General features: G+C 48.4%; 1 pseudogene; it reads left to right on the forward strand.

The window, feature by feature from the left end:
• LOC130115289 (RING finger protein 10-like) overlaps positions 1 to 26,318 on the forward strand; it is a 56,350-nt pseudogene extending 30,032 nt beyond the window's left edge.
• Positions 26,319 to 27,753: the final 1,435 nt, after the last annotated feature.

Raw genomic sequence — 27,753 nt, forward strand, 5'->3', positions numbered from 1 at the left:
CAGACCCTCAGCCCCCCTCAACAAGGCAAGCATGGAGAAGAACACCAGCAGCAGTGCCAACAGCAGCAAGGCTCCGCCTCGTTCCAGCTCGACAGGACTCGCACCTGGCGAATCTAAACCCAAAACAGATAGTAAGAATAATGGAGGATCCAAGTGCTACAAGCAGAAGCCTGAGCCCTCTTTCCCTAAAAGCGACAGCTTCCCAGGCCCACGTCACACCAACTCACAGAAAAGCAAGAATTTTGACGAGACCCCTTCAGAGAGGTGGAAGGCGACAATATGGAACTACAGGTAGAGGACGATGTGAGGAGGTAGCAGAGATGCGCCGGGCTGAGTTCAGCCTGGCTCAGTTTTCTGGACCCAAAGAGATAAGCTGCTGAACTTCACCTTTGAACCTCACGGTGGCAACGGTGGCATTGGAGAAGTAGGCCACTCCTGCTGGGGCTGCTGCAACAAGTGGAAACACAAGCACAAGCCCTTCAACAAGGAGCTTTTTCTGCAGACAAATTGCCAGTTGGTGACTGATGACCAAGACTACAAGGCTCACTTGACTGACCCAGACAGCCTGGTGAACTGGGACTGTGTACAGCAAGTGCGTATCTACAGCCATGAGGTTCCCTATTGTCCCATCTACCTCTACCCTCCTGTGGCAGCTCACAAAACTCGATGTGGACATAGCTTCTGCTGGCTGTGCATGCTGCACTATTTATCTTTAAGTGACAAGAGCTGGTCCAAATGACCCATATGTTATGAGGCAGTTCACACCGGTGACCTGAAAAGCATTGCTATGGAGACCAGGCAGTATGCAGTTGGTGTTCTCATCACCATGTGCCTGATGCGGAGAGAGAAGGGGGCTCTATTGGCTATGCCAAGCTCTCAGTGGGTGAAAGTGGAAGAACCTGTTCACTTTGGAGGCATGGCTCATAGCCAGTACACCCATCTGCTGTTGGCCTCGCCAGCACAGGTGCTGAGCCTGGTTTCTGAGGAGAAGGCTGCTCTGCAAGCTCAGCTCAGCCGGGAGGAAGATGCACAGGCCTGTTTCATCCAAAGTGCCTTCTTTCATTTACAGGATCGAGAGGAAGCTTTGTTGAAGCAACAGAAACCAAGCACTGGTCACAGCCTTGACCTGTCCTCTCTAACTCTGAAAGAGTCTCGTGTTGCGGAGGTGTTGGCCACCACCCTGAGCAGCACTATGTATGTGCTGCGATACTCCTCTGCTTTTGATGATGAGGTGGCAGAGCCCCCAGAGCATTCCGCTGGAGAGCAGCCAGAGTTCTCTGAAGGCCTCCTCGAAAGTGTGCAGGAGGAACCTCCCGAGGCTGTTGTGGATGCGGGATGAGAGCCCCAGCTGACTGAGATGAACCCTCACAGCCTTGTAGAACCAAGCCGCCCCCCAGCCAATGTGGCGCACAAACCCTACTACTTTTTTTTACCAAGCTGAGGACTGCCAGCAGATGTTCCTGCACCCTGTGAATGTATGCTGTCTGTTACGTGAATATGGCAGCTTGGAAGCCAGCCCCAACTCTATCACTGCCACAGTAGTGGAAATAGAGGGACACACAGTCACTGAAGAAATCCACAGAAGACGTCACTATCTAGCCCACCTGCCACTCACATTTGAGTTTAGCATCTGTGAGCTAGCTCTGCAGCCCCCCATTCTGTCCAAAGAAACTCTGGATACTTTTGCAGATGGCCTGGAGAAAAGAAAGCGCCTGAGACAGAAGAAAGCCATGGATGAGAAGCGCAGGGAAAAGCACATTGAATTTGAGGAGAAGAAGAAACAGGGTAAATACCCAGAGGTGCATATCAGCCTCGATAACCTTCAGCAATTCCCAGCATTTGGTTCACCTCCTAATAATACCTGCCCCCTGATCCAGCTAGATGTCACACTGGCCCCTCCCTCACAACCACTCAGTTGTAGCCCTGCTTCTGGTGGAATGATGTTTCCTTGCCTGAATGGGCAAAGCTTATCTTATTTATCTGAGCTAATACATCATCATACACCAGTCAAGGCACTCAGGTCAACAAACCATGTTCATGTTACATGTTCCCAGATCCAGGCTTAAGAACAGGGGTAAGAGAGCCTTTGCAGTGGCTGCCCCTGATCTCTGGCACAGCTTACCAGTACACATAAGATCTGCTCAGACCCTAGAGACTTTTAAATCTTTGTCAAAGACCCACCTCTTCTCGCTGGCATTCAATTCAAGTTGAGCTTGATACCATGATTTTATTGTGCAAATATACTTTTGCTTGTATGTTTTATTGTTACATTTATATTCTTTATTTTATTATCTCTTCTTTACATATACTTTTGTATTCATGTATGTCATTTATTTTATATTGTATTTTAAGCTTGTGCAGCACTTTGATTCAACTGTGGTTGTTTTAAATGTGCTATATAAATAAACTTGACTTGACTTAGTATCTTCAAACATGTCAGTCTACTTTAAACTCATACCATTATTAGGATGTAAAAGCAGTATTGTTTTAAGGAGATTTAGGACTGTTGGTTGAGCACAAGTATATTCGGCCCGATTAAATTGCGAATGTGCTCTTTGATCTCTTTAATTCTCATATTATTTTCATTGTGTCATCTCACCTATTGTAGAAATCTAAACATTACCCTAATCCGAGTTCATTGTTGCAAAACGGGTGAAACCAAAACTTTGCTGACATTTAAGGTTCGCTTGTTCAACAGATAAAGCAAAATTTGGGTCTAAAGATTTAAATGTTTTGTTTGAGGGTTCTTATATTCACCTGAATTTTGAACATATCTGTTGGCTAGTGATTATAATTAGTCTTTTGAATGAATAAATAATTATTTATTATGTATTCGTTCAAAAGAGCGAAATATGGACACAGAGAGCACGGATTACATGAGCTCCTGAAATTTTGACAATTTTGTTGGCTCTAAAATGAGTTAAATCTTTCAAAACCAGCCAAATGTAACAATTCCAAAAGGTAATTTAGTAATTAATAGTTGTAACGACAATTTTATTAATAGGACTCATAACACTACAAACCAATTTTAAATCTTGGCAAGCTAGCTAGCTAGCTAATGTCAGTGCATTTATGGAACTACCATCCACAAGACGCTACCGAAGAGAAAAGATCCAGCATTCAAATGGCCAAAACTGCAGGACTACAAAACTAAAAGAGCGGCAGCTACAAATTTGGAAGTGGAAACGGGCAGAACCACCACAGATTAAGGAAAGGATAGCTAACACTAACTGCTGGCAACTTAGCTAACGAGCTAACAAGAAAAGACAGAAATTCAAACGGGTAAAGCACTTTTTATTTTTTTCTCTGTTCGGAAGAAGAGAACCCTCATACATCATAGCTAGCAGTGTAACTTACTTTTTATGGCAAGAACATACCTTTCAAGAACAGTGGAACTCTTGTAGCTAGCTAACAAAATAACATCAACATTAGCTACTATTGACGTTAACCACCCCTCAGAGCTGGCAGAATTAAACATCCGTTTTCCCAGCCCCTACCTGACTGGCTGAAAATACACTGACCTGTTTTCAAAATAATTGTTGTATCTTAGCAAAATGGCCACAGCAGCGACAGCAGCAGCGGTACCGTGCAGTTCCCGTCCTTTTGAATGTCCAGCAGACATACACACAGAAAATGGCGGACAACAGTTTAGGGTGAAGCTCCAGAAAGAAAACCTAGAGACTCTGTTCAGAGACGGCTCTTTTACACACGCAACACAAATACACGGCATGCAACTTTCTGTAAACATCTTGAATATATCACCAAAAAAGGGATCGGCAAAGGCCGACAAATTTATGTTTTTGATGATGAAAACAAACAAGATAATTATGTACAATCTCTGTCTCGGTCCCCCCCTGTCTCTTTCTGCCCCCCTACTCTCTCTCTCTCTCCCTCTGTCACTCAGTCCATCTCTTTCTATCTCCATCTCTCTGCCCCTCTCTCTGGTTCTCTCTGTCCCCCTCCCTCTCTCTCTCTCTCTCTCTCTCTCTCTGTCTCTCTCTCTGTCTGTCTCTCTACCCCCGTCTCTGTGTGTCTCTCTGTCCCCTCTCTCTCTCTCTGTGTCTCTCTCTGCCTCCCGTGTCTCTCTGCCCCCTCTCTCTCTATGCCCCCCTCACTCTGTCCCTATCTCTGTGACACACACACACACACACACACACACACACACACACACACACACACACACACACACACACACACACACACACAGACAGAGCACATGGGATAAGTCAGATGGATGAGGACTCCTGTGTGTCACGTCCTCCATTCGAGTGACATGTTTAAATATGACCATGCTGATGCCTGACTTAAATTGAAGTGAAAGTGATTCCCACTGACAGACAGGTGGAAATGAATTAATCATCTTCACACCTCTTTTTTCTCTCACTTTATGTCTGTCAGACTCTCATCCCCACATCCCCTCTCAAGCCTTAAATTCAGCCTCTCTCTCCTCTGTAATCTGTCCGTCTCTCCTCAGGAGAGTGATATCTGGCTCTCTTTTTATCGGCCTTATATCTGTCTGTCTCTTTTTCACGCTCCCTGTCCTCGTTTATACATTAACCCTCTCGTTTGCCTTGTCCTTTTCCCTCTAATCTGCTTTTTATGCCGTCCATCCATCATTTTGTCGCCCCAGAGCCTGTCTCTCTCTCATTTACAGCCATTCAGACAGACAGATACCCAAAACACAGACGTTTTAATGACCAGACAGACGTGTGCAGTAGACACACTGATGGCATGCAGACAAACATGCAGACAGACAGGGAGGACTTCTAAAGGATGGTTGTGTGTGTGTGTGTGTGTGTGTGTGTGTGTGTGTGTGTGTGTGTGTGTGTGTGTGTGTGTGTGTGTGTGTGTAGGTACACACAGGGTGTTGTGATGCGTCTAGTGCAGCAGCATGTAGTTGGAGGGAAGGTGCATGTGTTCTTCCAACCCGCTTGTGTCCTTCCTGCCCTTAGCTTGCTGCCACTGGCTAGCCTTTGTGGCGAATAGGGAAGCATCCTAGCGTGTAACCCTTCCCTTGCCAGTACATAGCCTCTCCTTCACCAAGACTCCTGCCAGGCCTCCCCGTGGCCACACATGGTAACTGGGGTCTTGCGGCCCCAGGCTAACTTGGCAGGGGATCTCGGAGCAGCAGTGGGCTCCAGAGATATGGTGTGCAGGCCCACCCTGGTGGACACGCCCTGGCACCTATCAACCACTGCCCCGCTGCCTTGTGTGTGAGTCTGGGAAGACATAAGGCTAAGGGAGCTTACCCCAACAGAAAAGCAAGCTGTGGCGGTACGCTTCGAGGCGGTTTCCGAAAAACTGGATTTCCGGCAGCCCCCTGCAGTTGTGTGGAGGTGCCGGTCGTCTAGGGATCCCCCTTGCCATCGGAACCATCTCCTCTACAATCAAGTCATGTGGCGTTGGGAGAAGCGCACCCCCCATGCCACTTTAAAAACCATCTCTGCGCAGGTATCTTCTGCTATCTGAGTCCCCGACCTCACAAAGTCTGGCGGCGATGGAGTATCCAATGACGGGAGCAGGTCTGAATGAGCTGGGAGCTCTTAGTTGGAACTCTGCACGCCAGCGGCACAGCGCAACGGTCGTTAGCAGCTGGGATTGAGTGGCAGCTGTTTCCGGCAGACCCCTGTGCGTCTGAGCAGCCCTATTGAGGGACCGCACTGCTCACCCCTTTCAGGGAACGGCCTAGAAAAGGTGGCCCAAAAATTGCTCACTCAACACTGCGCCTGGGCAGGAAACCGCACCTGCCGGGCCATTCCACTATGGGGTCGAAAAACAAACATTATACCACTAAGATTTGCAGCATGGAACATAAGAACACTCCTGGACGTCAGCCATGGTACGGACAGACCTCAACGCAGAACAGCACTTATTGCTAGCGAGCTGAGGCGCTATTGTGTGGATGTGTCGGCACTCAGTGAGACCAGGCTCCTTGAAGAGGGCTCGCTCAATGAAGTAGGAGAGGGCTATACCTTCTTTTGGAAAGGATACCCCCTAGGAGGTCAACACATCCATGGAGTTGGTTTTGCAATTAAGAACAGTCTCTTACCCAAACTCGAAGAAACACCAGTGGGCATTAATGAGCGGCTTTATGACTCTCCGTATACCCCTTGCAAAATGTCGATACATCACCTTGTTAAGTGCCTATGCTCCAACTTTACCATATCATGATGAAGAGAAAGATCGCTTCTACCAGGCACTCGATGATGTACTCATCAACATCCCAAGGAGCGACAAAGTCATTTTGCTTGGTGATTTTAATGCCCGAGTTGGGAAGAATATGCAAAATTGGAATGGAGTGATTGGCGCCCACGGCATTGGAAAAGTCAACCCCAATGGCATAAGACTTCTTAGTCTGTGCTCGGAACATGACCTCACCATCACAAACACCATTTTCCAACAAAAGAATAAATACAAGGCATCCTGGATGCATCCCAGATCCAAACACTGACACCTGCTTGATTATGCTATCATGAGGCGGGTTGATCTTAAAGACGTGCTCCTTACAAGAGCTATGCGAGGAGCAGACTGCTGGACAGACCACCGTATGATCCTGACAAAAGTCAGAGTACATGTCCGACCCTTGAGACGCCAATCTGGGCCAAAAAAGAAACCACTCCACTGCGCCAGACTATCCAACAGCGACACCCGAAACACATTCCGTCGTTCTCTAGCCGACAACTTAGTTGACATTGAACAGCTGATCAACTCAGAGTCTGGGATGGATGAAAAGTGGACCTCTCTGAGCACCACCCTCTTTGACAATGCAGCCCAATCCATTAGCTTCAAAACCAAGAAACATCAGGACTGGTTTTCAGGACTGGTTTGATGACAATGCCGGAACGATCTCCACCCTCCTGGACAACATGCATAAGGCACACAGAGCTGCCCTCAGCAACCCACTATCCCAACCTCTCAAGAAAAAATGGCAAGACCTCCGCTCTGAGGCCCAAGCAACTCTGCGGAAACTGCAAAATGAGTGGTGGATTTTGAAAGCCAACGAAATCCAGGCTCATGCAGACAGGAACGACATGCATGGTTTCTACGATGCAGTTAAGGCCATCTATGGCCCCAGAAACTGCTCCCTGACACCCGTTAGGTCTGCTGATGGAAGAACTCTCATCAAGGATCAGGCCCTGTTAGTGGAGCGGTGGGCCGAGCATTTTAACACCCTGCTCAACCAGCCCACCCCAGTGGACTCAACTGTACTGGCAGAACTCCCTCAACAGCCTACCTTGCAAGACCTAGACCTCCCACCATCTTTTAAAGAAATCCTACATGCAGTCAAGACCCTGAAAAACAACAAAACCCCTGGACCTGATAATATTCCAGCTGAAATCCTTAAGGAAGGAGGCTACCTCTGTACGAGGACACTGTATCTCTATATCCTTGAGGTGTGGAGTCGCGAGTGTGTCCCCCAACAGTGGAAAGATGGCAACATTGTGGCCATTTATAAAAACAAAGGAGACAAATCCATCTGCTCCAACAGTAGGAGTATTTCACTGCTGGCCATTGCAGGAAAGGTTCTAGCCAAGATCATGCTCCACAGACTAACACTCGCAATAGCCGAACAGGTCATACCAGAGTCACAATGCGGCTTCCGAAAGGATAGAGGGACCGTTGACATGATCTTTGTGACACGCCAGCTCCAGGAGAAATGCAGAGAACAGCACAAGGATCTATACATAGCATTCATAGACCTCTCAAAGGCATTTGATACAGTTAACCGGGCCCTGCTGTGGCAAGTCCTGAAGAAATTTGGATGTCCACCCAAGTTTCTTACCATTCTTGGACAGTTTCACTCAGGAATGATGGCCCGAATGGTAGTGGGGAACCGCAGTTCTGAGCCCTTTGGTGTGCAGACTGGAGTCAGACAAGGCTGTGTGCTAGCCCCAGTCCTGTTCAATATCTTCTTAGTCTCTGTTACAACACTGTTACGAAGGAGGCTGGAGAAGCAGGCTGGAGTTACCATTGACTTCAGGCTTGATGGTAACCTATTCAACATCAGGAGGTTTCAGGCAACCACCAAGTTGACCTCTGAGACCATTATTGAGCTACAGTATGCCGACGATTGTGCCCTGGTAGCTCACGCACCAGAAGCTCTACAAAACACTCTGTCGGCAGTTGTAACTGCATACAGGAGAATGGGACTGATTATTAACACCCAAAAGACAGAGGTAATCTGTCAGTTGACTGCCGGCCTCCCAAACCACCCAACAACCTTCACAGCAGAAGGGCAACAACTGGCCACTGTTCCTGCCTTCAAATATCTGGGAAGTATGCTATCCGACACCTGCAAAATAGACGATGAGATTCAGCACTGCCTCAAACAAGCCTCAACATCTTTTGGCCGTCTAAGGAGAAGGGTTTTCTAAAACAGCAACCTCAATCTCCACACTAAAGTGCTTGTTTACAGAGCAGTGTGCATCTCCACACTACTCTATGGATGTGAGGCATGGACCATCTACAGCCACCATCTCAGAAGCCTGGAGGCCTTCCATGTAAAATGTCTCCAGAGGATCCTTGGCATTACTTGGGAGGACAGAGTGCCACACACAGAGGTGTTGGAGCGGGCAGGCAGCTGCAGCGTGGAGTCTACCCTAAAACACCATCAACTCAGGTGGCTTGGGCATGTTATTTGCATGCCCAGCGAACGACTCCCACGAAAAGTCCTCGACGGCCAACTACGCCTTTGTCAACGCACTGCTGGTGGGCAGAAGAAGCGGTTCAAAGATCAAATGAAGACCACACTAAAAAGATGTCAGATCAACCCCTCTTCTTTGGAGGAACTTGCTTTCTGCCGCACAACCTGGCGCTCTCACATCTCAGAGGGAGTGAAGTACATGGAAAACCAGCGCACACAACACCGTGTAGCAAAGCGTGCAAAGAGGCATGCTCGCAAAGCTACCACTACCCCCTCCAGCACCACTTTTACATGCCCGGTCTGCAACCGCAACTGTGCATCCAGGATCGGACTATTCAGCCACCAAAGGACCCACAAATAGAAGAAGATGGTCATCATCGGGGACGATGGACAACCAGCAAGCAAGCAAGTGTGTGTGTGTGTGTGTGTGTGTGTGTGTGTGTGTGTGTGTGTTTGTGTGTGTAAACTGGTGGACCAATCAGGCTGACCAATCAGGGTGATGCAAGGCAGCCATTTTGCGTGAGAACACTCACCACCAGGGTCCGAAATTAACTTATTGGCTTTCCGGCCAAGGGGACTGGTAGATGAAAGAATCTACCGGCCAAACATAGTTTTTACCGGCCAAAATAATTAGTAGCCTTTTTTGTGTGACATGCATATGTTTTCAGTACATGTGCTGTCAGTATTGGTTAATGTGTACCGTCTCTTTAAGAGTCTTCTGTTCACTGATGACGTCACGAGCACCACAGCGACAACACAGGAAGTGCAGTAGTCAACAGAAAACCCGATAAAGCCTCGAGACGTTTTGTTCACGATATCACTATTCTCTACATACATTTCATACTTTTGGATGCTCTGTCGGTATGTTAGTAAGTCTAAGTCACATTTGTTAGTCATATTAGTTTGGCTTGATAAATAGGTCGTATTTGATTGCAAGAGTTCATATTACATGTGCTGTTATTAGCGAATGCTAACGCTAGCGAATTAATTGGATGTGATAATCAGTTGTCATCGGTTTAGCCAAAATACTCACCTTAGTTGGTCAATAATAAAGGTGTATGCTAGAAATTGCATAGCAGTAACACACTTGAAACTCATGTATCATTTCATAGTCATTTTTATTGATGTATTGAACTTTGTATGTTTGTTGCGTTGTGTCTCTTGTAGTTTTACCCTACTTCCAGTCAACCATTAAACGGAGTGGAACTAAGCACCCTCTTCAGCGTGGTGATGGAGGAGGAGTTGTCTATCTGCCAGTTTATGCAGGGCGTATAGGGGTGGCAGAATAGCACATATCAATGGGAGAACAAGGTAATGTGTTGAATAAAAGCTTTTAAAAATGCGACAAGAGCAGATCTGAAGCAAAAATATTTTTATGTAAAATTAGTCAATGGTTAAAACGAGGACATGTTACAAATATGATTTCATGTTTTATTTGCAGTATTATTATAACTACTCGAGTGCTCCACATGCTCATCCCTAGTCCCAGACTCCTTCTCATTCTACAGCAGCCACTCTCTTTGCACCGTCCATGAAGTCTGGCCTCCTGCTCCTGACAGAGTCTTGGTGCCACAGATTAACAGCGCTGGTTGTTGGGTCATACTCCCTGAACCCCGGTCCCCAGTGGGCAACTGCATCGTCACAAAGCTGATGCTTAGACCGCTACACCACTGCGGACCCTGACCGCCAATCAGTTTTAACCTGTTTCATGGTGTTGAAGCTAGCACACAGCTAACGTTAGTGCAAGCTAGGTGTCATATAGTGCTAGCTGGCTAACGTTAGCTACAGCCAGCACTTTGTTTACGCTGTTTCAGGATATTTTGAGATGACAACTAATTTCACCTACTCGCACATCCATTCGAAGTCGGAGGGTGGTCTCGCCTTCTTGCCAATGGCATGCACAGTCCTAAACATGTTCTGCATTTTCATGCTGGTCTGCTCGGACATGGCTATTAGTGCCTTTACGGAGGATGTTGCGAGGACAGGCTCTGATAGAGCCTGAAAGGCATTCATACAGGTAATGTAACATCTTGAGGTCTCATGTTCCTTGATGTTTTCTACCTTCATTATCTTGTTACCGATGACAAATGAATTGCTACGGTTTTTGGGATACTGGCGACAGACGGAGCAACTCATTATCACGGTCTGTGCATTATACTCCAGCCAGCCTCTCGCAGCTCCTTTATCGTCATACCTCCACTTTTCACTAAACTTTATTTTTTTCTGTTTGGTGGTGATGGTGGCTTCTTCCTCCTCTTCGGGGCATGGTTGTCTTTTTGATGGTGGTTTTGCGCCTTCTAAATATCGCCACATAACTGGTGTTGCTCGCTAACGTTCGTTAAAAGAATAGAGTAGGCTGGTACCGAGTTTGACGGGTGCTGCTGTCGTTGTTCCTCTGGAGTGTGTGTGTAATGTTACCCGCCAGTAGCGTCTAGCAACATTCTAATACACTTTGATTGGTTAATTTCTGTTATTGTTGTTGTTATGTTATTGCTGTTGCTAAGGAAAGCGCGAGAGAGATGGGGGGGATTAAATTGTTGGATTTCATTTTTTTTGTTACTCGCCATGTGGCGGGTAGGCTTTTGAGATTTACTCGCCAATCAGAAAATCTACTCGCATTTGGCGGGTGACGAGTGTTAATTTCGGACCCTGCTCACCACACATCAGCTTGAGGTGGGGATGGAGGGCTCACTGAGCCAGTTACATGGGGGATGATTAGGTGCCCAGATGGAGAGAGCCAGGTTGGGAATTTTGCCAGGACACCGGGGAACCCCCTACTCTGCGATACGTGCCATGGGATCTTTAATGACCACAGTGAGTCAGGACCCCGTTTTTAACGTCTCATCAGACGGACGACATCTCCTACAGCACAGTGTCCCCGGTAGGGTTGGGCATCGTTTGGATTGTAATTATTCTGATTCCGATTCCGATTCTGCTTTTCGATTTCGGTTCTTTGAGAGGCAGAATTTAAACAGGTCACATGCCTCTTTCACAGAAGAAGAATTTATGTAAAAAAACAACTTTATACAAGCCATTCTATTTTAAGAACGAATCATTCATGTGAATGTGTCATTCGTATCTTTACATTTACAACAACTGTCTTCATACATGAAGATGAAGAAATAAGGACACGGTCACACCCTGGTCCCGACTACCAGGTATTAAACAGTTCTTGTTAAGAAACATGAGCATATCTGTCTTCTCGGGCTGTATACGCAAGCGTTCAGCACAGAAAAAACACAACTCAGTATTTCCATACAGTTTATAGCAACTCGCTCATGTATAAGTTGTTTGCTGTCTCGCTGTTGCGGATAAGACAAACGTTATTAATTTCACCTACCCAATTGCAACGAGGTGCCGCCATGCTGTTTGCTCAGGGTTGGCTGAAGAGGACGCCAAGGCAGGAGATGGAGACCGGCTCAACGTGTCAAACATGGTACTGTAGTGGTTATAGGGATACATAATTCCCTTTATTGAGCTAGTAGGGACGTTGTTTTACAGCTGCTGTTTTCTCGGTTCGGGTTTACTATGATACACTTCCGCTGCGCGGGTTTTTGTGTTGTTGTTGTAATGGTGAAGAAATAAATGGTGCACGTCGTGTAGCCGAAAGAGAAAGTTGTCACGACTCCTGCTTGAGCTCCTCTACAGTACACTTATTAATTTGTACACCGTGTAGGCGAATGTGTTTGGCCATATTTGTTGTGCATCCTCCCTTGCAAAAATTATTTCGTGCAAGGGAGTGTGGCAACTGTGCCAAACCTTAATTTTTCAAGGCAAAATGAAGTCACACTTTCGACCGCCACTTGCTCTGGTCCATGATGGCGCACATTTAACTTGCGGAGGCAGAAACTACGGGAGCCGCATGCCGCCACCACCACAGAAACTGAGACCAACTTTAGCGTGAGTGACATTTATTTAGGAACCAATAGGCCGAATCGAAATTTGACTTTCTTAATGATTCCTTTGGAATCAGAATTTTGGAAATTGTAACCGGTTCTCGGTGCCCAACCCTAGTCCCAGGGCGCTTCATGTTCCTGGGAAGGACAACGAAGCAGCGGACATCCTCTCGAGAGGCGGCCCGCATGCGGACAATTGGAGCATACCGTACTACTTACCCCCTCCGCTTGGAGGGGAATAGCTGTTTGGTCGCATGTGTGTGTTTATCTGTCCGCAGTTAATCTCGCAAACTATTCGACTTATAGGCCCCGATTGTACCTGACCAATTACCCCACTCTTCTGAGCCATACTGGTGGCTGGTCCACCCCCTCTGCCGATCCAGGGAGGGCTGCAGACTACCACATGCCTCCTCCGATACATGTGGAGTCACCAGCCGCTTCTTTTAACCCCACAGTGAGGAGTTTCACCACGGGGACGTAGCACGTGGGAGGATCACGCTATTCCCCCCAGTTCCCCCTCCGCCCTGAACAGGCGCCCCAACCGACCAGAGGAGGTGCTAGTGCAGCCAATAGGACATAAACCCACATCCGGCTTCCCACCTGCACACGGCCAAAGTGTCTGTAGGGGCACCCGACCAAGCCCGAAGTAACACAGGGATATGAACCGGCAATCCCTGTGTTGGTAGGCAACAGAATAGGCCATTACACTACCCGGACGCCGTAGGCCAATATTTTTTTGTGTACAGTAATGACTGTATGATGAAGACCCTTCCATGGTTGAAGTTTAGCTTTTTTATGATGTTTCCCGTTCAATCGACTTGGGTGCTGTACAAAAGTCTTCTAATGGCAAGAAAACACTGGTTTTTATTTCCATGTGTGTGTATCTGTCTACTGCTAATCTCATACTACTGGGCCTGTCAGCCTAGTAATGTTTGTGCACAGTTATGACTGTATGATCAAGGACCTCTCGTGGTTGTGGTGATTCACAACCTTTAAAAAAAACCTGTATTATACTGTAAGTAAGTGCTAACTCCTTAGCTGGTTTGTCACCTAAGTCCAAGCACCAGAGAAGAGAAATATGCCTGGCAGGGATCTGAACTCTGAGTGTACTCTTCTAGTTTTGTTTTTGAGTAATGCTTTAATCATTACATTACAGTCATTTAGCCGACGCTTTTATCCAAAGCGACTTACAATAAGTGCATTGAACGTAGGAAATCAGAGGTCATAATAAGTGCATCTAAAAAAGCATCTAAGAGCAAAACCAGTGCTAAAGTAAAAGTGCAAGAAAGAGATTTCTTTTTTTTATGGGTGAATACAATAAGTGCTAGGAACAAGTAACAGGGTAGTAGTTCTTAAAGAGGTGAGTTTTCAACCTGCGCCGAAGATGGGCAGCGACTCCGCTGTCCTGACATCAGTGGGGAGTTATTTCCAACACTGTGGGGCCAGAATAGAAAAGAGCCGTGACCGGGTAAATCGGCAGCAAGGGCCTCTGAGCGACGGGGCAACCAGGCGTCCCGAGGCAGCAGAGCGAAGTGGTCGGGCGGGGGTGTAGGGCTTGACCATGGCCTGGAGATAGGAAGGTGCTGTTCCTTTCACTGCCCTGTAGGCTAGCACCAGTCTTAAACTGGATGCGAGCAGCTACTGAGAGCCAGTGTAGGGACATGAGAAGGGGAGTTGTGTGGGAGAACTTAGGGTGGTTGAACACCAGACGAGCTGCAGCTTTCTGAACAAGCTCCAGAGGTCTTATGGCCGACACCGGGGCACCAGCAAGGAGGAAGTTGCCGTAATCCAGCCGGGAGATGACCAGAGCCTGGATGAGCACCTGTGCCATCTCGTCGGTGAGGAATGGGCGAATCCTCCTGATGTTATAGAGGAGAAATCTGCAGGAGCGAGCAACCGATTCAACGTTTTCAGCAAACGACAGTTGGTCGTCCAGGATCACACCCAGATTCCTCACTGTCCGATTTGGCGTCACCACGGTGTTGTCAGTGGTGATGGCCAGGTCTCGGTGTGGGCAACCTTTCCCCGGGAGGAACATCAGCTCTGTCTTGTCCAGACTGAGCTTCGGGTGGTGTGTCGCCATCCACTCTGAGATGTCAGTCAAGCACGCAGCAACGCGTGTCTCTACTTGTGTATCACAAGGAGGAAAAGACAAGATCAGCTGGGTGTCATCGGCATAACAATGGTGAGAGAAGTCATGCGAGCGAATAACAGAACTTTGGGTTCGCGAAGCGAACCCTAGTTATATGAACAACGACAAAATGGCTGAGAGGGTTATTTCATTGTGACATCATCCACAATAGCTCGCTGGAAAAAAGAAAAACGATGGAGGTGCATTCCCCGTGCCAATCCCGGACAATATGACCCCCTGTGGTCATATGTCCTCCCACCGACCCCGTATTGGCACGCCCACCGGAAGCGCTATTCCTCTTTGTAAGTCGAACCATCTCCAACTAAATGAGCACCACACCTGTGGCCCGGGTAGGAGGAGAACGGCTCTATTCTCAGCCATTTTGTCGTTGTTCATATAACTAGGGTTCGCTTCGCGAACCCAAAGTTACATTTCACGTACTCCAAAATGGCTGAGAGGGTTATTGCATTGAACAACGACAGGATTCGTGCCTCCGTTCCCTAGCCGTCCAATGAACCCTTCAAACCCCTGGTGGGAAGGGGTACGCGTTCTGATGAGAGCATCCTAAGAGGCCTGCTCCAGAACAGCGTCGGCAACCGACCGCACCTTAACGTGCCGGTAATAATGCCGTAAGAAAGTGGTCTCACCACTCCAAACCGCCGCCTGGCGGATGACCTCCCAGTCGATACCTCACAACACAGCTATCGACGTAGCAGTCCCTCGGGTAGAATGCGCCTTCAGCTTAGGAGCTGTTTTACCCGCTTTGGTATACGCCTCCGTAATACCATCCACCAGCCAGTGTGCTAGCCTCTGGGTGGAAAGGGCATAACCTGGTTTGCTCACTCTGTAGGTCAACAGCAGCCTGTCAGACCTACGAATATCTGCTGTGCGCCGCATGTAAATGCGTAAAGTCCGTACAGGACACGAGAGGTGCAAGCGTTTCTCATCCCTAGTCACCGGTGACGGATGAAACGCGTGTATCACCACCGGGGCCCTACGCGTCAGGACCGACACAGTTTTGGGCACGAAGCTGGGGTCTGTAAAGAGCGTGACCATCAGATCACCAGAAAACACCATCCCCTTGATGGTGAGTGCAGTGAGCTCACAACCCCTCGCTGCGGTGGTAAGTGCCAAGAGCACAGCCAGCTTAGCCGAGACATAACGCATGTCTGCCGTAGACATGGGTTCAAAGGGATCTTTCTCTAGTGCGCGCAGAACAAGGGAAGCATCCCAAGTTTCAGCTCTCGCAAGCTCCTTAGCTGAGAGCTTCTTAGCACCCAACAGATACTGCGTCATGAGATCATAGCCACTATGGCTGGGTTGAGGCTCCAATTGTCCGCATGCGGGCCGCCTCACGAGAGGATGTCCGCTGCTTCGTTGTCCTTCCCAGGAACATGAAGCGCCCTGATTGATAGCGCGTTGCTGTTGACCCAAATCCAAATTTGCATGGCCAACTCTCTGCAACGCTTGGACTTCATACCGCCTTGGCGGTTGATGTAGGCCTTGGCCGTCATGCTGTCTGTCATTATCAGTATGTGACGGCCTACGAGATCCTGAGCGAAATGCTGGATAGCCAGCCAAATCGTCTCCGTCTTGCGCGCGTTGATGTGGACCTTCTCCCCAGACGGCCACACTCCTCGCGCTGTTTTGTAGCCAAGGATGGCCCCCCAACCCGAGAGGGACGCATCCGTATAAATCGTTACCTCGGGTCCCCTGGGGCCCATAGGGACCCCAGACATGTCCACGCAGGCTCTGTTCCAGTGGTCTAGGTCCTGCGCTACCACGCGCGGGACCAGGATAAGATGGTTGTTGTACCGGCGTTCGTTGCCGTATTTCAAGAAGTGAACTGCGAACCACAATTGCAGTCTCCTCATGAACAACAGACCTAAAGGAACAACTTGGTGAGCCGATGCCAGAAGGCCAAGCAGCCTCCTGATCATCCGATAAGTGACATATGTCCCCGGGACGAAATGTGCTAACGTGGTCCTGGTGGAATGCCATCTCTCTTGCGTAAGGGTTGCGCGCATGGATACCGTATCCAAACTCAGACCCAGATACGTAGCCTGGCACGAAGGCCAAGGCGCGCTCTTCTTTATGTTGATAGTGAAACCCATGTACTCCATGAATTCCATCAACTCCTGAGTATGGAGTATTGCTTGTTCCGGCGACCGGGCCAACACCAACAGGTCGTCTAGGAACCATGCCAAGCGCATACCTTTGTGCATCAACACTCCGAGCGCTGCTTTCACACACCTTGTGAATGTCAGAGGAGAGAGGCGATATCCGAACGGGAGGCATGTGTACTGGTAACACTGACCCCGGTAACAGAACCGAAGATACTTTCTGTGTTTTTCCGCAATCGGACAATGATAGAAAGCATCTTTTAGGTCGACCGAAGTTAGCCAATCGGACTGTGTCACCATTGACAGCAGAACCGGTGTGCGTAGCATTTTGAAACAGACCTTCTCTACATACTTGTTGAAGGGTTTCAAATCTAGGATTGGGCGCATGCCCCCATCCTTCTTCGGGACCAGAAAGTAACGGCTGTAAAACCCGTCTTCTCTTTCTAGGGGAGGAACCACCGTGATTGCCCCTTTCGAGAGTAACTCTGTGAGTTCGTTGTCTAGGATTTGTGCTTCGGCCACCGACCCCGGTTCCGTATGCACTATTCCCAAGTACGGGGGTACAATACCGTTCTCGAAAAGGATTTGGTGTCCGTGGGCTATCTGATCCAAAACAGAAGCCGACGGGACCAATTCCTTCCACCTGTGTAACATGCGTGACAGAGGTCTCGTTGCCTCCTGTACCTTGCTGTTCAGGTAGCGCGCGTAAGTTGCGCGTAAAGGGTCTGGGGAAGCCCCGCCCGCCATGCCCTGCATCCATGGGGGGGCTTCGTCCTTGTAAAGGAGACCCAGATGAGGGAATTGTCGTTTTGAACCTTTCCAAATTACCATTTGACCCATCAGAGAGACTAAACATTGTCGCATCATAGTCCCCTCCCAGGGGCTCATTTGCGCTCATGCCATTAATTCCAATATTTCCAGCAGGGATGTTATTACATTGTTATCATCATCTTTACCTAAAGATTCAGACAGACAATCAGACTTGCGTTTCAAACCTTTTAATACGCAATCACCATCATCACCAACATAAAAACTTTTATTCACATTCACAACCTTTGGAATAGAACAAGTAGACTGTGCATCAGAAACCAAAATAAAAGGCGCAGTGTTTAGCCCTGCGCGCGCTGTGTCCCCTGAACAAGCGTCTATATCGCCGGAGACGGTTCTGGAATCAGTCTGTTGGTGTGGGTCGTAACATCCTGCCGAAACACGTCACTTGGCAGCTCCCTTCTTGGAAGTGTCTGTGCTGTCCGGCTTGGCCGCCTTGGCCGCTGGTTCTGTGGAAGACTGGGAGTTTGGACGTGAGCCCTGTCCACGCCCGCGCCCCGCTTTACCACCTCTTTTTGGATAAGTCTCTCTCCATTTCTGCTTGCGCGCATACTTGTCCCCCTGCCCTTTGCCCACCGCGGGCTTAGGGGTAGGCGGGTTCTTCATCATCGGGAGAAGCTCCTTGTGCAAGGTTTCGCGCTCGGACTGGGCGACCTTGTATTTGCTGATAATGTCCGGGGTTGTTCCAAACAGGCCCTGGTTCCCTGCGCAGGAGTGGGCCATCCACTCCTTGCAGAATTCCTCTTTTACCCCGGCTGTCTCTAGCCAGAAACGTCTGCGCGAAAGGGTGGAGGCAGCTGCGCTAGAACCACACTCTAGAGTGATGGAATACAGCAGCGATCCCAGGGAGTCAGCGTTCCATTTCCAAGATGTACTCACAACCTGCTTCGCTGGCCACTACGTCACCGAACTCGGCCCCGTCGATACCTGCTGTAGCGATGGCGGCTTTGCTTTGCTCGACGTTTGATAGGCTGCAGAGCTTGCGCATGTACGCCGTTATCATCCCAGCCGTTGAGACGAGTCCAGCTGCGCGTGTACTGGCGTGCCATGCATCACACGCTAACGATCCACCTGTTGGCCCCACTGCGAAGGGTGTTTGGAAGTATCGCGAGACCCCACCTTGGTGTTAGGGTTGAACGATAAAACGTCCCTCTCTGGTTGCAGAATTTCCAGTCTTTGTAGTTCAGGTTCCTAACCTCGACTGCTAAGACGTCAACCCCCTTCTGACTGAACTTTGAGGACGATTTAAGTAGCGGATCCGCCTCCGCCCGCTTAAACGCTCGTTCGATGTGAGGATAAGGTGGTAGAGTGGAGTCCTTGACCCTCTCTGCCATTCGTGGAAAATCGGCTACCACCGGATCTTGAGGATTGTCCGGCTCGGTAACGATGTCGGCAGACTTGACCGCTCGCGCGAACAGATCGCGGAAACTGGCGAGGAATGTTTCGGACCCACGTTGCATGGCGTCGCCATCTTTGTTTGGTTGAGACGAACTTGGCTGGTCGTCTTCCACGCCCTGATCGTCTACTTCCTCAGGCAGTGAATCCTCGGGTTCCGCACCCGCCGAATAACATGCCACGGATTCACCAGGGAGAGATAGGATCTCATTGGTCCAGTCCTCTCTAACTACCCCGGATGGTGGGATAGCCTCTGGCTCCGGAGGGATGCGAATGCTAGCCGCCGTCCCGTGACTGTAGCTAGGAAGCATCGGAGGAATGTTGCTAGCCTCCGCCCCATGGCTATAGCTAGGTAGCACCATGCTAGCCGCCTCGTTAGCAGGTGCGAAGGGATCTGCAAGTCCCCATCTTTGACGGTACAGGGCAGCCTACCTTTGGCGCTCCGATCCTCGGATGGTTTTACAGAAATTGCAGTCGATCTCATTACGGTCTACATCCCTCAAGTAGCCCGTGTAGTGAACATGCGGGATATGGGAGACACAGTCCGGATGGGGGTCCCATTGGAGCGTCGCCGGTTTAACACACCCGCACCAAGCGTAGAATCCGGCCACATCGACCGGATTAACGAACATCTTGGCGATAAAAGGTAAGCTAACTATAAGTTAGTACCTAATATACCAGTATATCACTAGATTACTTGCGTATTTGCAGTTTTACTCTTAATCCCAGCGAGAGAGAAACAGCCATCGACCGATCTCATTTAGTTGGAGATGGAAAGAGGAATAGCGCTTCCGGTGGGTGTGCCAATACAGGGTCGGTGGGAGGACATATGACCACAGGGGGTCATATTGTCCGGGATTGGCACGGGGAATGCACCTCCATCGTTTTTCTTTTTTCCAGCGAGCTATTGTGGATGATGTCACAATGCAATAACCCTCTCAGCCATTTTGGAGTACGTGAAATGTAACCCGGGGATGTTGTGTACAGGGAGAAAAGGAGAGGACACAGAACCGAACCCTGTGGAATGCCTGTAGTCAGTCTGCGAGGCTCCGACACAGATCCCCTCCATGTCACCTGGTAGGAGTGACCCGTCAGGTAGGTTGCAAACATTGAGAGTGCAGAGCTTGTGACACCCAGCCCCTCGAGGGTAGAGAGGAGGAAGTAGTGGTTCACTGTGTCGAACGCAGCTGACAGGTCCAGGAGTATCAGGACAGAGGAGAGAGAGTTTGCTCTCGCAGAGTGCAGCGATTCTGTCACTGCAAGGAGGGCCGTCTCTGTCGAGTGACCCACCCTGAACCCAGACTGGTTGGGGTCCAGGAGGAGGTACAAATAAAGTTGGTTAAAGACATCACGTTCGAACGTTTTGGATAGAAAGGGTAGAAGGGACACGTCTGTAGTTTTTGACATCAGACGGGTTAAGTGATGGTTTCTTGAGAAGGGGGGTGACTCTAGCAGTCTTGAAGGCAGATGGAAAGTATCCTGCCTGGAGGGAGTTGTTGATGAGGTGGGTTAGATAGGGAAGGCGTTCAGGTGCTATAGACTGAAGAAGAGGGGGGGCGGGTCAAGGGAGCATGTGGTGGGGCGACTGGATGTGATGAGGTTTAGAACCTCGTCGGGGGAGAGGGGAGCGAGGTGGGATAGGGAGAGGTGAAGGAGGGTGCGATAGTGCAAGCATCAGTAACCGGGTGGTGAGAAACGGAGGATCTGATGTCATTTACCTTCTTGTCAAATAAGTTAGCGAAGTCATCAAGGAGAAGGGAGGAAGTAGGAGGAGGAGGTGGGGTTGAAGAAGTCTAGAGAAGGTTTCAAAGAGATTCTTAGGATTAGAGATAGAGTATAGGAATTTAGAGCGATAGAAGGCAGCCTTAGCAGCAGAAAGGGAGTATGAGAAAGTGGAAAGAGACTGGAAGTTGAGAAGGTCCTCTGGGAGTTTGCGTTTTCTCCATTTGCACTCTGCCACTCTCAGGCTCCGTCTGTCAGTACGTACTGAGTCAGTCAGCCAAGGGGCAGGTGGAGTTGGGCGTGCAGGCCTGGAGGTGAGGGGACAGAGATTGTCCAGAGAAGAGGGTAGAGAGAAGAAGACCAGTATCAGTGTCAGGGGGTAGGAGAGAGAAAGATTCAGGTGTAGGGAGGATAGAGGTAACAGTGGAAGAAAGATCAGTGGCGGAGAGAGAGAACGGATGTGTCTACGGATGGAAACCATGTGGGTAGGGGAAGGGGGTCAAGAGAGGGAGAGAGAATAGCACATGAAATAGTAGTAAGAGAGCTGGAGGGGAGTAACAGAGAGATTGGAAATAGGACAGTGTCTAGTAAAGATAAGGTCCAGCTGGTTGTCGGCCTTGTGGGTAGGAGGAGAGGGTGAGAGGTGAAGGTCAAAGGAGGAGAGGAAAGAGAGAAGAGGAGCTAGCGAGAAGGATAAGTGCAGAGTCATCAACAGGGAAGTGCGAGACAAGTGTGTCAAGCTCCTCCAGAAACTCACCGAGGGGCCTGGTGGGCAGTACACAACCACGATGGTGAGCTTTACTGGATAAGAAACAGTAACAGCATGAAATTCAAAAGAGGGCGGAGAAAATTGTGGAATGGAAACGAGAGTATTTCCATTTCAGGGAAATTAGCAGGCCAGTACCACCACCCCGCCTCCCAGCTCTGGGAGTGTGAGAAAAAGAGTACACATCAGATAGAGCTGCGGGTGTGGTAGTATTTTCTGGCATGATCCAGGTCTCAGTTAGAGCAAGAAATTTGAGGGAGAGCAAGGATGCGTAGCCTGAGATAAACTCAGCTTTCGGCACCGCAGACTGGCAATTCCAGAGCCCTCCCGTCACCACTTGCTCAACGTGAGTGGAGAGAGTGGGATAGATGGGATTGGTGGGGTCACAGTGCCTAGGAGTGACCCAACGTCTATGCCAGCCCCGGGAAGAGGAAAGGACAGAATGCGAAGGAAACACATAGTCTATATTAGGTACACAAAATTCAGATGACTGACCGGATCTAGAAAGAGCAGTCCGTGCTTGACGAAGTCTTGGCTTGAAAAAGTCGCACTTGCGTTTGTTTACTCTAGCCTTCGTTCAATCTAGGCTTGTTTGCCTGAGGCTTGGAAGTAGCAGCAGTGATTTAAAGAACACTGATTGCTGATTGTCTGCCATGAGTGCAGGCCACACCCTGACCACTTAACACCCAATTGACCAAAGAGGTACACTGAAAAGAGGCCTATTGCCCAGAAATTGGTCACTTATGTAAAACTCTATCAAATCTCACGCAATACTATTAAAACTGTAAACAGCAAGTTACCAAGGAATATATATATATATAAGCTAAAAGGATAACTTAAGTCAAAACAGCTAGGCAACAAGAACTATTTAAGGGCACACTAGGTGAAAAACAGCTACAGCTAGAATAAGTATATAAGACAAGTAAGTAAACAGAATAAGAAAGCAACAGCTACAATAAGATCCCACTAGGAACAAGCAGCAGATGTATAGACAAAAGGACTAATACTCAAGCAGCTGGAATAAGACTAGTAGCAACTTGTTAAGCAAGAAAGATTATACTTACTCTATACTAGATGAACCAGCAATTCAGAATCACTCCAGAAGTTAACATACACACTGCCAAATACCTGTGTAGATCACAAGACTGAAAAAAAAAACTAAGCTGAATAAATGCCAGAAAAACACACACACACACACACACACACACACACACACACACACACACACACACACATACACACTGCTGCTGCTGCTGGTAATCCATCAAGTCCGATGATGGCATCTCTCCTCGTTAAACGGTGTGTTCTTTGATGACTGTAGAATCAAATTTTTTGATTCACAAGTTTTATTTATTGCACGTTACGCATATGAAGTCTGAGTTAGTGGGGACAGGCGTGGATGTGTGTCTCCTTTGTCGTTTGTGTTGTTTTTTCACATTCCCCTCCATTTCCAGTTGTTCTATACCTCTGTACTAGATCTCCCACCAGTTAGAATGGTTGATAGCAGCATGCTCCAGTCTCAAGGGGTTGATACAACATTGCTTCAGCGATGTTTTTAGTTGGTCTTTATATTACTTCTTCTGACCACCTGTGAACCAGTTGCCCAGCCGAAGCTGTCCATACAGGACTTGATGTGGCAGGCGTTCTGTGACTTATATGCTCTTGCAGTTTGTTCTGGCAAGAATCTCAGCATGAGGAACATGGTCATGCCATGTGAGCTCCATGATTCGCTGCAGATACATTATGTGGAACTGCTCCAGCAACCTTAGGTGGTGGCTTTGTATATGGCAATTTTGGTGCGGAGGTGTTTGTTTTGGAAGACCTTACATTGGAGTTTGCCAAAGGCTACAGAAGCTTGTTTGATCCTATTGTGAATTTAATGACCAGTGTTGCAGCCCTCAGAAAAGATACTGCCCAGGTGTTTGAAAGATGGAACAACAGAGTGGTTGGTGTTCTATTGTGTAGACAGGTGTAGTGTGTGTGTGGGTGGGGGGGGGGACTGAACCTTCATTGGCATAACACCTCAGTCTTGGTGGTGTTGACTAATAGACCCAGCCTGCTGTAGGCATTCACAACTTTGGCAAGGATGGTTTGCAGGTCTTCTGGTGTGTGTGCTACAAGAGTGCAGTCATCAGTGTTTTGCAGCACAAGGACCTGCACTGTTGACAGCTTGGTTTCCTGGAACCTTTGAATGTTGAATAGGTTTCCATCTAGCTTAAACACTATTGTGATCCCACTACTCCCTTCCAGATCTTTATGAAAGCTTTGTGACACATAGGAGGAAAACGTTGAAGAGTACCGGTGCCAGCACACACCCCTGCCACTCCAGTGCATACATTAAAGGGCACCAATTCCTGTCCTCCTATGGCCACCCGTGCCACCATCCCATCATGTAATTGTGACAGAATTTTCACAAATTTGCTCAGACAGCCAAACTTTCTCAAGATTTTCCAAAGTAGCTCTCGGTTCACAGTGTCGAAAGCTTTGGAGAGGTCGACAAAAGCCATGAAAAGGTCCTGATGTTGTTCGCAACACTTTTCTTGCAGCTGTCTTACTGTGAAAATCATATCCACTGTACTGCTGTTCTTCCTGATACCACACTGTTCTGTCAAGTACTTCATCATCCTGCATAGCATTACCTTTTCTAGGACCTTGCCTGCAACAGCTAGCAGGGATATGCCATGAGTGTTGCCAAGATGGACTTGTCACCCCTGTTTTTGTACAGGGTGACAGTTTTAGCGTCCCCCATTGTTGAGGGACACTCTCCTGGTCCTAGACTTCCAGGATGTACTGATAGATCATTCTGGCGCAAAAGTATCCTCCTTCTTTTAGGAGTTCTGCTGAGATACTGTCACTACCAGGGGACTTGTTCTTGAGGGAGTTGATGGCTGCAAGTACTTCTTGAAAAGTTTGCAAGTGGTCAAGGTCTGGGGTGGGCGGACGAATTGGCAGCTCTTCCATGATGGATTGGTCAGTTGATGAGTGCTAGTTAAGTAGGACTTCAACATGTTCAGCTCACCTTGCCAGGATCCGCATTTGGTCTTTCAGGGTTGTCAGTCTGTCCTCTGATTTCAAGGGTGTGATAGAGCAGTTCCTAGGGCCATATATAGTCATAGAGTTGTAGAATTTGTGCATATAATTTCTGCTAGCATATGACTGAATCACGTGAGCTTTGTTCATCCACCATGTATTTTGCAGAGGGCACAAGGTTTGTACCTCCTTTCGTGCTGTTTGCCACTGCTGCCGAAAGATGGTGGATGCAGGGCAGTTGAGAATAGCCCTGTGTGCTATACGTATGGTTTCCACCAAGGATGTGATGGTGTCAGAGTTCTCGTCTAACCAGTCCTGATGTTTTCTGGCTCTAGCCTATAGAGTCGACTGCAGCTTGATGTAGCAATGCGGTTAGGTAGGTCCATTTCTGATCCATGGAATTGACAGAACGCAGAATGATCTCCAACTCTAGTGCCATCATGCCTAAAGAGTGACCAAACTCATTCTGTGCTGGGGCTGACTTCAGTTTAGCACAGTTCAATTGCTTTTTTATAGGTTTCTTGAGACGCTGTGGGGGGTGCACTTTGATGTGGAGTTTGGTCTCGATCAGGTGGTGATCCATCCAGCATTCTGTATCTCTGATGGCCCAAGTCAGCAAAATATCATTAGTCGATACGTCTTGATACGATATAATCAACCAGGTGCCGGTGTTTAGATTGTGGGTACATCCAGAATGTTTTGTATTTGGTCTTCTACTGAAACAGTGTGTTCATAATGGTGAGGTCATGCCTTGCACAGAGTGTTAGCAGCCTCAGACCATTTGCATTAAGCTGGCCAACCCCATCCCTACCCAGTACTCCACTCTATATACCATTGTTCTTTTCTACCCTAGCAATAAACTCTCCCAGAAGAAGGATCTTGTCATTTTTTGGGGATACAATGAAGGGCCTCATCTAGTTGCTGGTAGAAGCTGTCCTTCACACCATTGTCCTTTTGCTAGGGGGGGGGATACGGAGGGTCATTGACCTCTCACTTAGTTCAGTGGTTGCTTCAGTGAGGCTGGTTAGAATGCTGTTCTTGATTACTAGTCCAACACCATGCTGATGTTGTCCCTCAGGGGGATAGCCTCTCCAGAAAAAGGTGTGCCCTTCTCCTTCCTCTATAGGGGGAGCCTTGACCCAGGAGCCTGCTTTAGCAGCGATGTCCACGTTGTAGCGTCTCAGTTCCTCAGCAGTCAGCACGGTCCTTTGATATGGTCTGTTATCATTATCAAGGTGAGGCCTACATTCCATGTTGTCAGTTTGAATGGGGTCATTTTCTTGTTTTTTTTACCGCAAAATGGAATTCCCAGTAGGTTATACTGATGAGGTGGTTGGTTGAGTGGACAATTTTTAGGCCACCTTTTCTAGGCCCCCTTCCCAATTGGGGTGAGCAGTGTGGTCCCTAAATAGGGCTGCTCAGTCACACAGGTCTGCCGAAAACAGCTGCCACTCAATCCCAGCTGCTAGCAACCATATACCCCATGCCACTGATGTGCAGGGCTCTGGCTAGGAGCTCCCAGGTCATTCGACCCTGCTCCCAACACCAGACACCCTAACGCCACCAGACTTCACCGGATGTAAATTCAGAAATGTTACACCATGGTCAGAGGTGGAGACCTATGCAAGGAGTTTTTTTTTTTTAGAGTGCCACAGGAGGTGTGCAGCCCTCAGCAGCTCTGTCTGTGCCATGACAGGTTGGTTCTGGTAGCAAGGGCTTATACCAAGGACAACCAGTCACCCATCATGATTGCAGGAGGCTGCCAGAAACTCCAGACTGTTGAAGAACCACCTAATGTGTGCCTCCAAACATGTTGCTTTTCAAATCAAATCAAATCAATTTTATTTGTATAGCCCAATATCACAAATTACAAATTTGCCTCATTGGGCTTAACAGCAACACAACATCCTGCCCTTAGACCCTCTCATCTGATAAGGAACAACTTGTTAGGGCTCGGTCTGTTGACCAACCTGGCAACCAGCAATGAGAGCGGGGGAAGGGCGCGTCTGAAACACCTGCAGCCTACCTACTCGTTGACCACTCTAGTATAAGTTTGTTTGCTTTCCAGAACTCGTCGCGAGTTCGTCCTGAACAGTCCCGTGAGTAAATTCTTCGTCTCGAGTTTTGTGACATTTCTGTGTCTCCCGGTGGAGTACAGATTGTAGTATTCTCCGTGTTTTTGCTTGTTTGATTATTCCCTTGTGTCAGTTCTCCTTGAGAGCTTGTTCGGAGAAGAACTCTCTTTGTGTTTTCCCCATTGGATTTTCCCATCGTGATTTTCTAGTTGAGATCAAGTTTTTGATATTCTAATTTCTCCTCTCTCACTGTGGATCTTATTACTCGGTTGGACTTCTACCTTAAAGGAGCAGTTTGTGTTTTTTTCCCTTTCGGACTTTAAAGGAGCAGTTTGTGTTTTTTTCCCTTTCGGACTTTAAAGGAGCAGTTTGTGTTTTTTTCCCTTTCGGACTTTAAAGGAGCAGTTTACGTTTTTTCCCTTTCGGACTTTAAAGGAGCAGTTTACGTTTTTTCCCTTTCGGACTTTAAGAGAGCAGTTTACGTTTTTTCCTTTTCGGATTAAGGGGGCAGTTTACGTTTTCCCATTTTTAAGAAGCTATTCTCAAGTTCCGCCTGAAGCGCCTCCCCCTTCTGTCCAGGCCCGGCCGGCTCTCCTCTACGAGTCCTGCCAGGTTGGTGCTTTACTTTGTCTTGTGTTGTCGCTATTGGGTTCGTTCTACAAACCTTAACAGTACGAACTCGCCCTCACTATGAACCCAGACAACCTAGACGCCAATCCTGTCCAGGCTGCTCTCTATAAGCAGATTCAGCTTACAGCCTCCCACGGCCAGCAACTACAAGAGGCCGCTGTTGCCATGCAGGGCCTCCGGGCTCAGGTGCAACCCCTCCAGGCTTCAGTGGATTCTCTTTCGGCCCAGCAAGCGGCGCTCGCGAGCCAACAAGAGGAGGTTCTTAAGCAGTTGCAAACTCTCACAGCGGCTATCACCATCCAGCCAGCTGTCCCACCAGTTCCGGCCGCCCCTCCTCCAGCAGTGCCCGCAGCCGTTGCCTTAGACAATCCTAACGTTTATGTTTCGGATTTCCGGGAGCCCAGTATCTCCAATCCCAAGCCTTTTGATGGCAACTTTGAGACCTGTGCCACGTTCATCATGCAGTGTGAGCTTGTCTTCGCCCACCATTCCAGGGGGTTCACCACAGATGCT

This window comes from Lampris incognitus, chromosome 7, assembly GCF_029633865.1.
Source record: "Lampris incognitus isolate fLamInc1 chromosome 7, fLamInc1.hap2, whole genome shotgun sequence".
In the NCBI taxonomy this organism is placed as follows: domain Eukaryota; kingdom Metazoa; phylum Chordata; class Actinopteri; order Lampriformes; family Lampridae; genus Lampris; species Lampris incognitus.